This window comes from Centropristis striata, chromosome 21 (assembly GCF_030273125.1).
Source record: "Centropristis striata isolate RG_2023a ecotype Rhode Island chromosome 21, C.striata_1.0, whole genome shotgun sequence".
Lineage (NCBI taxonomy): Eukaryota > Metazoa > Chordata > Actinopteri > Perciformes > Serranidae > Centropristis > Centropristis striata.
In genome coordinates this window covers 22,991,422-23,005,747 of record NC_081537.1, presented here as the reverse complement: position 1 = coordinate 23,005,747, position 14,326 = coordinate 22,991,422, and the positions used below count along the sequence as shown (strand labels likewise).

General features: G+C 38.2%; 1 long non-coding RNA gene across 1 annotated transcript; it reads left to right on the top strand.

The window, feature by feature from the left end:
• Positions 1 to 4,409: 4,409 nt before the first annotated feature.
• Positions 4,410 to 12,118, top strand: LOC131959087 (uncharacterized). The gene is made up of 3 exons (XR_009389383.1): positions 4,410 to 4,475; positions 7,342 to 7,392; positions 11,941 to 12,118. It is a non-coding gene; the product is annotated as an uncharacterized LOC131959087 (long non-coding RNA).
• The last annotated feature ends 2,208 nt before the right edge of the window (positions 12,119 to 14,326 follow it).

Here is a 14,326-nt window from a genome sequence, read left to right as displayed (position 1 = left end):
ACACTCTTGGTTATTCAATGAGCACAGTTTTATTCATGTGTGACAGTTAGTCCCCATTGTAACCCTTTCATTGCATTTTCATTGTCATTTATCATTTCTCAAGTGGTTAAATTTAGCATCAAATATGTGCCCATTTCATGTTGATCGCTAGAACCTGGGGCAGAAATCATGCCGTTTTTCTCATGCATTTGTTTTTGTATGTGAATATTTCTGCACACTGGGGTCCCTGAACAGTCTGAGAGCTGCATAAATCGGGTATGACTGCAAAGCTAAGACTCTTTTGCATTCAATGAGCCTGATTATATTAATGTGTGACGATGTTAGTCCCCATAGTTACTAGGGGTGTGACAAACTCTCGTGCCACGAGATCTCGCGAGATTAAACTCGACGATATTTCTCGTCGTTTTAAAAATCAGTCTCGCGAGATTTGTGAGTTATCCAAACTTCTATTTGTTACCTGTGGGGAGAGTAAAATGAAAAGAAGAGGAGAAGGAGGGCAAGCAGCCAGAATAACGTCGCAGGGGCCGGCGGCTCGTTAAGAACAGTAAGAACGAATCAAAGCGGCACAGTCCTGCTAACAGGCTAACAGTTAGCTCTGTAGCAGTACTGTGTGTATGTGCTGCTGCTGCAGCAGGTGTTCACTTAGCGATCTCTGTTTGTTTACAACAAGCACCGGACATTCTGTTCACAGTTAGTGATGCCGGTTAATTAAAGATCGCTGTTTATGATAATTAGCCATGATGCTTTGTTTTGATCAGCTGCTGATGTTGTTCAGTTAGCGATGACGGCCACAGTTGAGTCTCCCGTGTTTAATCCCTGGTGTTTGTGATCACGGATCACGGTCGAAACTGTTGCTAAGCGATTAGCATACTTCACCTCTGGAGTCTCATTAATCCCTCTGGGGGATTTTATTTATTTATTTATCTTATTTTAACTTTTATGAATTTTAGTTTTAGTTTCAAGTTGTGGAAGAAGAAGTTTATTAAAAGCTCCTGCTTACATCAAGCATGTAAAGAGTTATAATAAAACATTTCAAAATGCATGTGCAGCTCGGTTAAATAAAAGTCTGTTGGTCCAGTCATATATGTTGTCATTGTAGTTTTCTTAAAATCTCTTCTCGCAATTTAAAAGACATAAATGAGCATGGGGAATTACCTCACTATCATAATGTTCTTAGAAGACTTTTAAAACTTGAAATATTCAACGTTTAAATAGGTGACTTTTTGAAATGGAAAAACTCGACACTCATTCCTCCTCAGGCTCCTCACCTTTCAGATGGCGTACACCACTTCTATTTGGCATCTACTGTTGACCTGATATCTCCCCATAAATAACCGCCTGCACCCCCTGAAAACCCCTAAAATAGATCTACGGTGGGGTTTCAACTCGCTATATTTGGTTCCCCTAAAATCTCACGTGGCCTCTTGAGTCACTGTGTTAAACTTCTTCACCTCTATGTTTAGATTTCTGATATTTCTGATATTTTCTTTTTTCTTAAATTGATTAATCCAGTGTTTTCCCACCCTGCCACCCCGGGGCTACCCCTGATCCCACGCTGGGATTACCCAGAAACCCATCTGGTGTTTTCCAGTTATATACGATCAGTGCCCAGTGGCCTCTGAACACCAGCTCTTTGTTAATCCAACTGTTCCTGCCGTTTAAAAGCAGACAGTTCCTCTGAGCTGCAACCCAGATATCCGCGGCTCAGACGTGCTGCGAGGTGCTATATCAAGATCAGAGCTGTTTATTTGTGTCACCCCGCCAGAGGGCGGATCTAGGAATGTGCTGACTTGGGAATCATGTGGCTCGATTTAATGTCGTGGAATGATTTAGTGTGATGGAGTGAGACATAAATAATCGCTGCTGTTAAAGATGGACCCACATCTGTGAATCCCTGCATGCTGACGACAATCTACGTGTTTAAAAATCACTCCTTATGTGTTACTCAGAACACCACGCTATATTTACTCCTCTGGTTTTCATTTGAGTGTCTGAAAATGTCAAAGGGTTTTCCAGTGGTGGAATGTAACTCAGTACATTTACTCAAGCACTGATATTGAGTATTTCTATTCTATGTAACTTTTTACTCAACTACATTTAGCTGACAGCAGTTCCTTTTTAGGTCGAGATTTGACATAAAAAAAACATGATTAATTTAAAGATATTCGATTTTTTTCATCTTCATAAAATTAAAACACTGCTTACATAAATGCATTAATAATAATAAAAAGCCAGTAATATATTTGGAATATATAAAACAATTTGCATAAAGAGAACTTTTACTTTTGATACTTTAAGAACATTTTGATGCTGAAACTTGTCAAAACATTTGTTTTGAATGCAGGACTTTTACTTGTAGTGGAGTAAATTCACAATTTGGTATTAGTACTTTTACTGCAGTAGAGGATCTGAATACTTCTTCCACCACGTTACTTCAAATAACAATTTAACTTCCGCCTTCGTGTTGTTCATAATTATGACGACCACTGGAGGACGCCACTTACTAGAAATATCTCGAAAATCAACCTCTTTCTGCAAAAAACAACAACAAAAACTGCTTTTTCTCTGCTCATACCAAAGTAAGCAACAAAAATGATAGTTAAAAAATATATATTTATGTGCAAATGAATCGCACAAAAACACTCCTCTGCTTTGTAAAGTTTAATGTATACCAATGCACTTAAGTAAGGGATGTGAAAATTTCTTCCATCACTGGTTACGTTACTTTCACTTCCGCCTTTGTGTCGTTCATAATTACAATGACCACTAGAGGGCACCACTTCCTAAATAAAACGTAAACAGGGGGTTGTATTCTGGCGCACAGTCTCCAAAATGAACGCCTTTCTGCAAAAAAACCTGCAGCTTTTTAACTGTAATACTTGCATTCTGTGTGAAAGTATTCACACAAAAACAAAAGGTAAAAAAAAAAAATATTAGCTCGCAAGCTAATCGCACAAAAATGCCCCTGATTTGTGAAGCTGTAGCTGGCCAAGTTCATGATTGACAGTTAAATGTAAAACAATGCATATCTTATATTTTAAACATCCATTTAGTTAAATTTTAATGTGCAGAGTAACTGAAGATGTCATGTCATGCAGTAAAAAGTGCAGTATTTCATTTATTTATTGCAGCATTATTGACCTTCCTCTGTTGCTGCAGAGTAAAATACTCAATGTTTATTATTAGACAGTGAATGAGTGATTTCGGACACTAACATTCAGGATTAATTGGAACCTTATAAACACACTGAACTACATCTGAGTCAGAGGAAAAGCTGACTCAATCCAGTGAAAGCAGCCTCTTTCCTCTCTGAGGTCGCTCTGTTTCGCCCCACGTGGCGTTTTGTTGACGCAGCGTCCCGCCTGGAAGATCAAGATCACAGATCCACATCAAGAGATGGACCCCCGTGCTGCGGCTCTCTGCTGGATGCAGGGCCAGCTGTAAATGTGCCGGCATTGAGGGTTTTTTCTTCTCTGTCCGGCCTTGTAGAGAGAGGAGGAACACGTGGGAGTGAAGCTGCACGTGAGCCGCGGAGCTCATGTCCAAACAGATCATGTGGACTGATGGTCCTGGTGGGAAGGTTTCTCTCTCTCTCTCTCTCGCTTGTGTTTCATGCATCTGTTTCTTCCTTTTCTCTGGTTTTACTCTGCCTTACATGCCTTTCTGTCCTTTTGAGTGTTTTGGCCTTCACTTGAAGATTCGTCTAAAATTACTCCAAGACATGGAGGAAATATAGTTTCCCTGCAGGTAGAACACTATTTCTCAAATTTGTAGCTTGAAAGTTAATTCTTGATTATCTCAATTTAAGGCCCATTTGCTTTTTATTTATTTTATTTTTTTATTGAATGCACAGACATTCAGCAGGTTCTATAAATTCTGATACAGTCAGCCACTAAAATAATCAAGAAAATAAATCAAATTAAATATGAAAAGGTACATAAATTAAATTAAATAAGGTATCTCAAAAAATACTAAAAATAAAAGTAAAAAAATAAAGTAAATATTATTTATTTATTTTATTTAATTTTTTTATTGAACAAACAGAGATTCAGCAGGTTCACTATTATATATATAAATTCTGATACAGTCAGCCACTAAAATAATCAAGAAGATAAACCAAATGAAATATGAAAAGGTACATAAATTAGATCTAAATAAGTTATCTCAAAAAAACAAAACAAAAATATCATCATCCCATGGACCAATTACTATTTTTTTATTTTTTTATTGAACGTACAGAATGTGGTTTGCAGCCACACCTACACTCCCCCAACACACACACACACACACACACACACACCTGCTCACACTTCCCTCTGCAGTCACCTGACCTCCTGCTCACCTGCATCTCATTACCTCATCAGTCTGTCACTTTATAAACCGGTCCAGTTAAAAGCATTCCCTGCTGCACCATTAAAGTTGCTGCTTTCTTTGTTATTTGTTTTTGGAGCTTCTGGACCTGCACCTGCCTGCCAGTAAGCCAAATACAATACAATAACACACTATAATCTTATAAAACAGAGGGACTTCAATTTTACTGGTAAAGTAATGTATATATGCACATTTACCGACCACTTTATAACCTTGAAAGGTGTTCCTAATAAAATGGCTGCATGGTCTTCATCTGCTTCCGCTGTTGCTTGCTTTCTGCAGACCTTGGTTGTAACAGGTGATTATTTGAGTTCCTGTTGTTTTGGCTGCACATGCACCTCTGTTTGTTTCATATTCTCAAGAAGTTTAGGCATGACGCTTGGCTACACTAATAAAGTTTCTACATGATTTGTTTCATGAAATACGAAGAATCCACTAGTGTCCTCAGTAACAGTATTACTCTTATTTATAAAATATGAAACGTTTCTCTTCTAGCTTTAATTTGAAAGTGTAACCATATGTTGCATGTTTATTTTCCCAGTTTCCTCCTGGAAGTTGGAAAACTTGTTGTTCCTAATTTGACAGTGCCACAGTCTCATATCTATCGAACATCCCTGCACGTCCAAAAGTGACCCTACAGCGTACCTTTTGGATGTCTTGAAACGTCTTGTCTTGTGTTGCGACCTCTGACCTCTAGCATCAACAAGTTTTCAAAGTCACTTAAATCCCCTTTCTTTAACATTCTAAAGCTCACTTTGAACTCCAGCAGCTTGTCTTCATCATGTCTACAGGCCTAAAAGCATTGAGCTGCTGCCATGTGATTGGCTGATTAGAAATTTGCATTAATGAGCAGCTGCACAGGTGTACCTAATAAAGTGGCCAGTGAGTGTTTATAGGCTACACAGTTACATCGTCAGTCTGCATCACTTGAGGTGCTCCAGTACACCCCAGATTGCAGAACAAGTTGGGGAAACATAATAAAAACAAAAATTAATGAAAGACAAGATATCTAATCCTCAAAACATACATTCTGAATTTGATGTGTTCTATTTTTATCGACTTTTTTTAGAATCGGTTGTACAGGCTCCAAATTCTGACTAGACATTTCAGTCTTGGCGAGATGGATCTCGTCTGAGAGGTTGTTAGTTGTGCATGCAACACCAACACTATTTCAGCTAATTGAAACCAGGTGAAAATAAGATTTCAGTATTTTTGCACGCTGTACAATGTGTTCCAGTCAAGAGTGCATCAAAATTTAACACATCTTGTACAAACAGCAGCTCTGAAATGTCAGTCAGCTGCAAAAAGCTGCAGAATCATCATGGTTTCTGACAGAAAATGAGAAATTGTAGAGCCTCTGAGACATAACAGCTCATTATGTGTGTACAGTGAACTGCACGCTGTATTGTGCAGGAGGACCCGGGGATCTTGACGGAGGCTGTGAGGGGGAACCCATGCGGATCAGATCTGGTATTTGGGGCTTGATCTCCCAAATGAGGCGCCCATAGTGAGCTTTTTGTTCGTCTACTCTCTCACAAGCCATCACAGCATTCCTTTTGTTGCCTTTTCTCGTGTTATTTTATCAAAGATTTCACTGTTTGAGGGTCTGGAGTTGGCCAGACTGCCGGACCAGCGCTCCAAACCGGGGCGCTCCAGGAAGGGCATCATGCTCGGATGAAGAGGGTTTTTTTTAGTTTTTATTGAGGCTCAGCAGTTAAATCCTAGTTCACCAGTGGAAAGGAACCATCAGGGGATGTGGTCAGTCAGTGAATTGAGTTTTTCATCAAACCTGGATTGAAATTTGTTGGCTGTAAAATGATTCGGCACAGTTTCTGTTTGCTCATGTTTTTGGCCCGATCTGCTCTCTGTCAGCTGGTTTGAGAGGCTGCTGATTCATTTTTGCTCCCACACTGGATATTTAACAAAAACAGGACTAAAACAAAGTTTCCAATACCTTTTTTATTCACCAATATCATCTCAGTTTTTTCTAAATTTTGAAAGTTCTGAAGAAAAGTTTAGGGTGAAGATTGTGCTGAAACATTTCTCTTGAGTTGACTTTTTTTTTTGACAATTATTAGAGATTTCACTTCTTATATAATGTTACTGTGTTCGATCATGTTTCCTGACCCCCCTGTGACCCCCCACTCAGTCCTCAGCTCTGTTTAATCCTGTTACACAGACCTGAAGCCTCAGTGGGTCACAGATCGCCTTAAGTCGTCTAGACAGCAAGGAAACACCTGCAGACTCACTAATTATGTGTCAAAGAGTCAATCAGCAGAGACGTTTTATACTCTTCTAGTTTACACTGTAAAAGAAATCCAGAAATTTCCTGTATTATTTTACAGGGTTTGCCTTGTGCAAACATTTTTATTTTTATTTTTACAAATATTAACCATAAAATTAATATAATGGGACATTAAAGATTTTTTTTTTTACAGTATTATATAATTGCTTAAATGTCTTGAATGTTTAATTATGGTGAATTCTATGTGAAAAAAATAAATATTACTGAATGTAAAATTCAGGCAACTTTGTTTTTTTTTTACATTAAAACTTTATTTAAAAAAAATCTAATAAAGCTTTATTTAAAAAAAATAAAAAAATCCAAAAATGTCTTTTATTTTTTTTCCACAGGGTTTTCTTTGTTTTTTATTAAGAGTGAATGCCATAAAAAATTAAATGTATATGTATATTTTTGTATATATATATATATAAAATATACAAAAAACATTCATATTATTTATATATATATATATATATATATATATATATATATATATATATTTATTTATATTTAAATTTATTTTTTTTTTTTTTTCTAGGACTAAAAATGCTTAATTAAAAAAATAGATAAAACAGATAATTTTTGAGCAGGTAATCGCTGCAGAATTCCCAGTAAACTGAGTTTAAAGTCTTTTAAAAATTCCACAACATTTTCACAATTTACCATACTTTTTCTTTTCTATTCAGCAGAATAAGACTGGGAGAGAATAAGGAGGTTAGCGGCACCTCTCATCTTCTGTAAGTAAACATCCCAACACAGCAACAACATGTTGTCCAGTTAGATCCTGAGAACTCATCATCATCATTAACTATTTCCAAATGTTTCTACCTTTCATGACCAGTTTCCTCTGTGTGTTGTTGATGAAAGAGCAGAAGATGCTTTTATTTCCCTCATTATTTTTTGCACACATGGTGCAACGTGGTGAAATACAGCACAGGTTACTTTTTGTCGCACTCGATTGAGCGTGCACTTTTTATATATTTATTTAACGATGACACCAGGGTGCACACTGCAAACCATCATCCAGAGAGAGGAGGAGGGGGAGGGGGAGGGGGAGGGTGTGAAGCTTTCTGTTGCCTGAGACTCCCCCGCCTCGCTTCCATCACTATAATAGGAGAGGAGAAGGAGGGAAGTAAATGGGGAAGCCATTGTGTGAATGCTTTTCGGAATATGTCCCATGGCACACATTTAAATCACCCTAAATGGAGCATCCAATGATCTGTAACTGTGCAGAGGAGATTGACTCAAACAGCTTCCGCCGGCCCTCTTTCATTAGCAACTTATTAAACCTGAATGGAAACTCGGAGAGTGCAACAGTAAAAGAAAGAAAAAAGCCCCAGGCGTTGGTTGAATGCGACTAAATACGCTGTCAGTCTGTCAAGGGCAGGCTGCAATTTCAGGCAAATGCTGCGAATCTGGGAACTACAGTGTGGCACTTGCTTTTACTTGGATATAGTATCTATTAAAGGTGGCAGAGGCCACAATTTGCCATTCCATTCATTATTCACCAGCTGTGTTTTATCTGCGCTCACACAGGGATTTAGAGCAGAACAGCTGGGTGGAAACGCTGCAGGAGGTTACCAAATATTTGTGAACAAGAACTCTTGTTTTACAGATTAAAAAGCATAAAAATGTGATTTTCTGCATCACTGTCAGGGGACGGCAGCTCAGAAGGTGAAGCAGGAGGACACAGGGAGTGTGTATCGTGTTACTATCCATGTGTTGCCTGGTGGTCGGTGCACAAAGAGGAGGAGAGGTGAGGTGGTGGGGGGTGACAGGCAGCGGAGGCCAGCAGTGACACACAGTGCATATGCTCTCCTGACAGCTTCAGACACTGCAATGCAGAAACAGAGAGAGAGAGTGGAGGAAGGACACAATTACAGGTGCACGCTGACACAAATAACTCCCATTCTGAGGTCTAAAATTACTATTATTACACATGATTGAGAGGATATGAAGAATGCATTGACAGTTGATTGAATAGTCTATGTACAGGATGATGAGTGATATACAGATTAAGATTAAATAACAACTGAAATTGTTATTTGGTCACATCCAGAGCTAAATATGTCTATTAGACAATCATTTTCTGCAGCTAGTCGCCTCTCAATCCAAACAATTGCAAAAGATGGAGTTTGCATGCGATCCTGGAACATTTCTGTCATTTTGGTCAGCTTCTGTTAGCCAGGGTTCCTTCTTTTTAGTCAAATTCTTCCCTTAAACCAGCCTATTCGGTCATCATCGGACTATAAAAGGCTGTTTATTAGCAGTTATCATCCCATAATTTTGGGCGAGTATTGTCCGACTTTACCTTCTAGCAGTAGGTTGTTATCAGCTCATTCAAGGGGCTGCTCCATTAACCTGTATTGTTGTCCACACCCTCTAATAGTAGTAGCAATATGAACAACGCTAACATGAAAGGGACGTTTAGAGTCCTGAAAGAAAGGGGGTGAAGTAAGCTAGTAAAAAGCATGGAAAGTGGTTCTTAGGCTGCGTGGTAGAGGTGTTAAAGGTCAAACAAACCAAGAGGTTCACCCGGGAGACGGACGTTTATGTGCTGTGTGAAACCAAAAGTAACCTTTGTTATTTGAAGATAAATCACTTAAATTCAGAACATCATGTATGTCACTTACGGTGATGAAATCATGGTAATTAAGACCATAGACCTCATAACTAATTCACTTTTTGCATTTACATTCTTTTATGACGTCTTACCAGGAACTTTTAATCCCTACCCATAGAGAAGTCGTTTTGTAGCCCAAACCGAAGTAAACTGCAACCTTTTTAGTTGCCTTTTCCTAGCAAAACAGAGAGTGAAACAAATGGGCTGATAACAACCTACCGGACCTACTAGAAGGTGGAGTAGGCCTTTACTCAGTTTGATAAACGCCCATTTAATAGTGTTAAAATCCAGTTTGGGTGGCTGAACCTATTTGGACAGATTAATGTTCAAACTGATTAACTGTTTTGTAAACATGAATTTTGTCTTAAATTTAGATTTCACAAACTTGTTGGGTTCTCCATGTTTCTGGTCTTTTTGTGAAGCTGAGCTAACCGTCTACTGTCTACAGCTTTACAACCCTCCTGTTATGTTCATCTCTGGGAACAATAATAATGTTTGTGGGTCAATTTGACCCAGGGCATGTGTAATTATCCAAAAGTGTCAGAAACTAAAAAATCCTGATAAACATTGTTTATATTTATTTAATAACTCTAATACTAACCATCTCAATCAATATTTAGTGCAATGCTGTTCTTCACCTCTCACAGATCAGGTTAAATGAGGATAATTCACTTGTTTTTCATAAAAATGCATATAAAAACTTTTTTATGTACATTGGAAATACCTACATATAAAACACAAGTTTTACATGACATTGATTTAAAAAATGTTTTTTTTATATTTTTGAATGTTTTCTTTTTATGAAAAAATACCTTTAACTATTTTTATTTTTAAACTTTGAAATGGGTCATTTTGACAGGCAACATAACATGAGAGTTAAAAGACAATTTATTTATTTTTTTAAACATTTTTTATTGGTGAGAAACATGAATACACGAACACAGCACTTGATATACAGTTCACCGTTTTTTTTTCACATTTTGGTACCCTTACATCAAAAAACAGTACATTAATAGACAAAAAAATAGATAAAATTAAGAGAAAATAATAAAATAAGATAATAATAATAATAATAATAATAAATTATTGGGGAAAAAAGGCAAATATGACACCACCATATGAAAACATTGCAATACTCTTTAAAGAATGACATCAGTTATCAAACTAGAGTAAGAAAGTAGAGGAAGAATTGGATTTAAAGAGGTAATATATTGAATTGCTTTTAAATGTTTATTGTCGACCGTTCTTATAACCATGTTCATCTGGGCTTTACATCCTGTATTCCTGTATATATATGTTTCTATATTTCACTGTAAATGTACAGTGAGAGAGAAGCTGTGCGTGTTTACAAACACATAAAGCCTCGTGAGAACAGAACAAACCTCTTAATGGATTGGATGTGTCCTCATGGCAGCATTTAACATGATTATCAAGTTATCCTGGGAATGGTTGATCGACAAAAATGAGATTGCGTTGATAATTCTTCTACAAGGAGCTTCTGTTTTGTAAAATCAGATATGATTTCCTGGAAAATAATGTTACATTGCTGCAAAAATATGAGCAAGCTCTGCAGCGGCACGAGAACGGCTAATTAAAAGCAGAAATAGAAATGGACAATGAGCGCTTTTTCACACCAGTGGAAACAAAAAGCAATGTGCAATAATGTGCAATAGAGAAAGAACAGGCGCTGAGCTATTACACTCTGATGAATTATAATTGGTGTAAGCACAGTTTGGTTCAGGGCAAATCCATTTATTAGTAGTTTATAGTCTATGAGCGCACTACTGACTGAATTTAATACATTTTTTGGCCAATAGGAATACAAGTGTGTATCCTGCGAGGCTCACGGCTTATAACTCGCCTCCAGGCAGGAATCAGGGCCGCTCAGGGAGCACGAGTCCGTCTTTCACTCTGCAGGAAGAAACAAACATCAGGCTCATGTTTTTATCCCAGAAGTAGGTTGCTTCCTCTAATCTGCCCGGTAACAGTTATGCAGTGTGCATATGTATGTTACAGCAGTGTGTGTGGGGTTTTGAGAGTGTGCAAGCATGCATAAGTGTGCATGTTTGCATGTGCAGCCAACAGTGAGTGGGCTGAGGGGAATGGAGGAGGAGGAAGAGTGGGAAGAGTAGGAGGAGGCCAGTGGTAAAAGCTTCAACAAAAGCTAAAGATAGCACAGCGCTCGCAGGCACTCGGCGAAGCTTAGATTTCTCTGTCAAGGTTACACACACGCAGCAAGGGCCCGAGAGTGCACGAGAAGCCCTTCTCCAACAGGAAAAGTGAAACAGCTGAGCCGGTGATTTAGCTTTTTATTAAATAAAGTCCCAAATATTGTGCAAAATGCATCACAGCAATGTGCAGATAAAGCCTGAACCAGATTAATATTTCATATAAGACTCACCGATATGTTTGATATTCTGCAGAATGCAAAATCAGTGGAATTTAGCAAGAAAATCACTCAGATATTGATTTGTAAATTGACCAGTGCAGCTTCCAAAAACCCACCAGAATTTAAAACTCCAGCCGTCTTCCTGCAGCTCTCTGACTATTTCTACAGTCACCTGTACGAGTCATTCATTTCAATCATCCAGATCGTGACTGTGATCCCGATGCTGTTATAAAGGGCGAATCCTGTGAGAATCACTGTCCTCTTTCCTTTCAGATTTGTCAGCCTGTAAAGCTCTTTGAGATGACAGACTGTGATTTGGCTGCATTAACATGAACTTGAATTAGCTCAAGCTGTGAGACTTTGGTTGCAGGTAACTGAAGGTTAAACTAATAGCAGCATTTTCTCTCCATCTATGGCTGTGTCCATTAAAGTCAAAGCAAATACTGAAATGTGGCATTGAATAAAATGTGATGTTTCCAACGGCTGGTTTAGAGCAAATAAACAAAGCTGCAGTAATATCTTCTGGTCAACAGGTGGCAGTGTAATGTGTTGCTGTAGGCTAATCCGTCAGTAAACGGGAGAAGAAGAGAGAAAACAACAACAAAAAGAGAAAATGGAGAGAAGTCTTCAGGAATTAGATTCAACTTTTAATAGTTCTTTCATGTCAGAGGAAACAGCTGATCAGTTTGGGAGTTAAATGTTCGCTTACGTCAGAACATATTCAGAAAAAGTGTTTCCATCTCCTGTTCAGAGCATTAACTACTTTTAGAAAAGGACAACAATCACCTCAAGCTAGATTTTATGTGCATGTCCAAAAGTTTTATTAGTTTTTTATGTTTTATTGCATCTATTATCTATGTCTTTTTGACTCTTTTCATAAATGTATCTCTCTTGTTTGTGTTGTTTTGCAGTGTATACAGTTGTTACCAAAGCTGGAATAGCAACTTTTTTTGCAGGATTTTTTCCACCATTGAATCAGGCTTTGACCATCTGAGGGTCTGAGGGAACCTACAACTTTCTTGCATTTTTTTGCACAACAGCTAATAGAAACGCCTTTTCTCTGAGATAACGTGACTGGCCAAAGCCTGAAAACAGAACCAAAAAGAAGTGCAGGAGTGTCATTTTCTTTCAGACAACTAATTTACTAGATGTTAAAAGGTTATTGGGGAATATTCTCCCCAAAATGCGAAAAAGAAACTGCCTAGCACATCTTAAATTTATCCTTTCATTTGATCTATGAATTCTAACACAACGTTCTCTTTTTCATCTTGTCACAAATTAATGTGCAGTTCCAGTTTTAAACACATGGTTATCATTGTGAACTCAAACAAAAGGACTTGGTTATGTTTGGAAAAAGATCCTGGTAAGGGTTAAAATAAGGTTGTTATGTAAATTAAGTTCTAGTTGTCAGCATAAACAAGTCTGCTAGACTTTTGGTTGGACACAATCAGCGGTCTGCTGGGTCAAAGTCATGCACACGCGGCCTTTCTCACTCCTTATACTAAACTGAATGACTTCCAGGGCCACTTGCTCTGCATGTCTTTTGCTGCGGCATGAAGTGATGTGTGAAAAGTAGAAAATGTGTGGTGATAACACACAAGATGACTGGTTTATCCGTACACTATTTGATGATTACAGGCTTGATGGATGATCAGCATTCCTCCAGAAGATATTTGGAGTTTTGTTGTCCAACATGTCAGTCCGAAATCTTCAGTTGAGTTTAGATCAAGTGACTTTGACTCATCATATCCGTGGAAGTGCCTAAAGTGTTAAGCTCTCCTCATTTATTCAGGATTCCTTTTAATTTGTCACCTGCTTGGATCTTTAACATCTTTCAAATTCATGCAAACCTGAAAGGCGTTTGAGTAAAACTGCATTCCCTCTGTGTAAAAGTGTGTAACATATGTTCGGGAGAATTTAATCCATCACACCATCCCTCCAAAACCCTCTAACCCTCCTTTGATTTATGACGCTGCAGAACAGAACAATATGGCAGACTGCCTGGTTCTTATCAGCCCTGTTGTAGCAATAAATTTCAACTTCACACTAATCTTTGACACAAGATCCTCAGTCATCTCTGTTCGGGACTTCTCAGGATTTAGAGCTTTTGCAACAGTCGATAAGTTTAAAGGTTGCTCAGTATTTCCTTATTCGTCTTATAAGTAGAGAAAGTGTGAGTAGATTCTAATTGACCACATTTGGCTCCCCAGTCTACCAAACGTGAGAATTAAGTACTAAATTAAATAGAAATTACATCATCAGCAGCAGTGACACGCTGATCTACTTCCCTTCAGCCACACGTCAATACGTCTCGCCAGCTCCATCCAGCTCACTAATAGCTCCAAAGAGTCTAAAGATAGAAGTGAACTAATGGACACTGTCCAAAATACTGCACAGCCATGAGCTTAATCACACAGGCTGGTTAAAGCCTCTGAGCAACTCTGTTTAGTGGATTAGTAGCTTCTCTGTGGCAGCAATAACAACTGGGGTAAAATGTTCACATAGCGTGGACGTGGTGTTAAAACCAGCTTACCTCCGACACACTTTTGTCTCATGGCTTCTTAATGCCGGGGTCAGATTATCTGGTATCAACCCGACCCAAAACCAGCGTGGGAAAATTACAGTGTAGGGGATTCTACTGAAGCAGCATTTGCCCCAA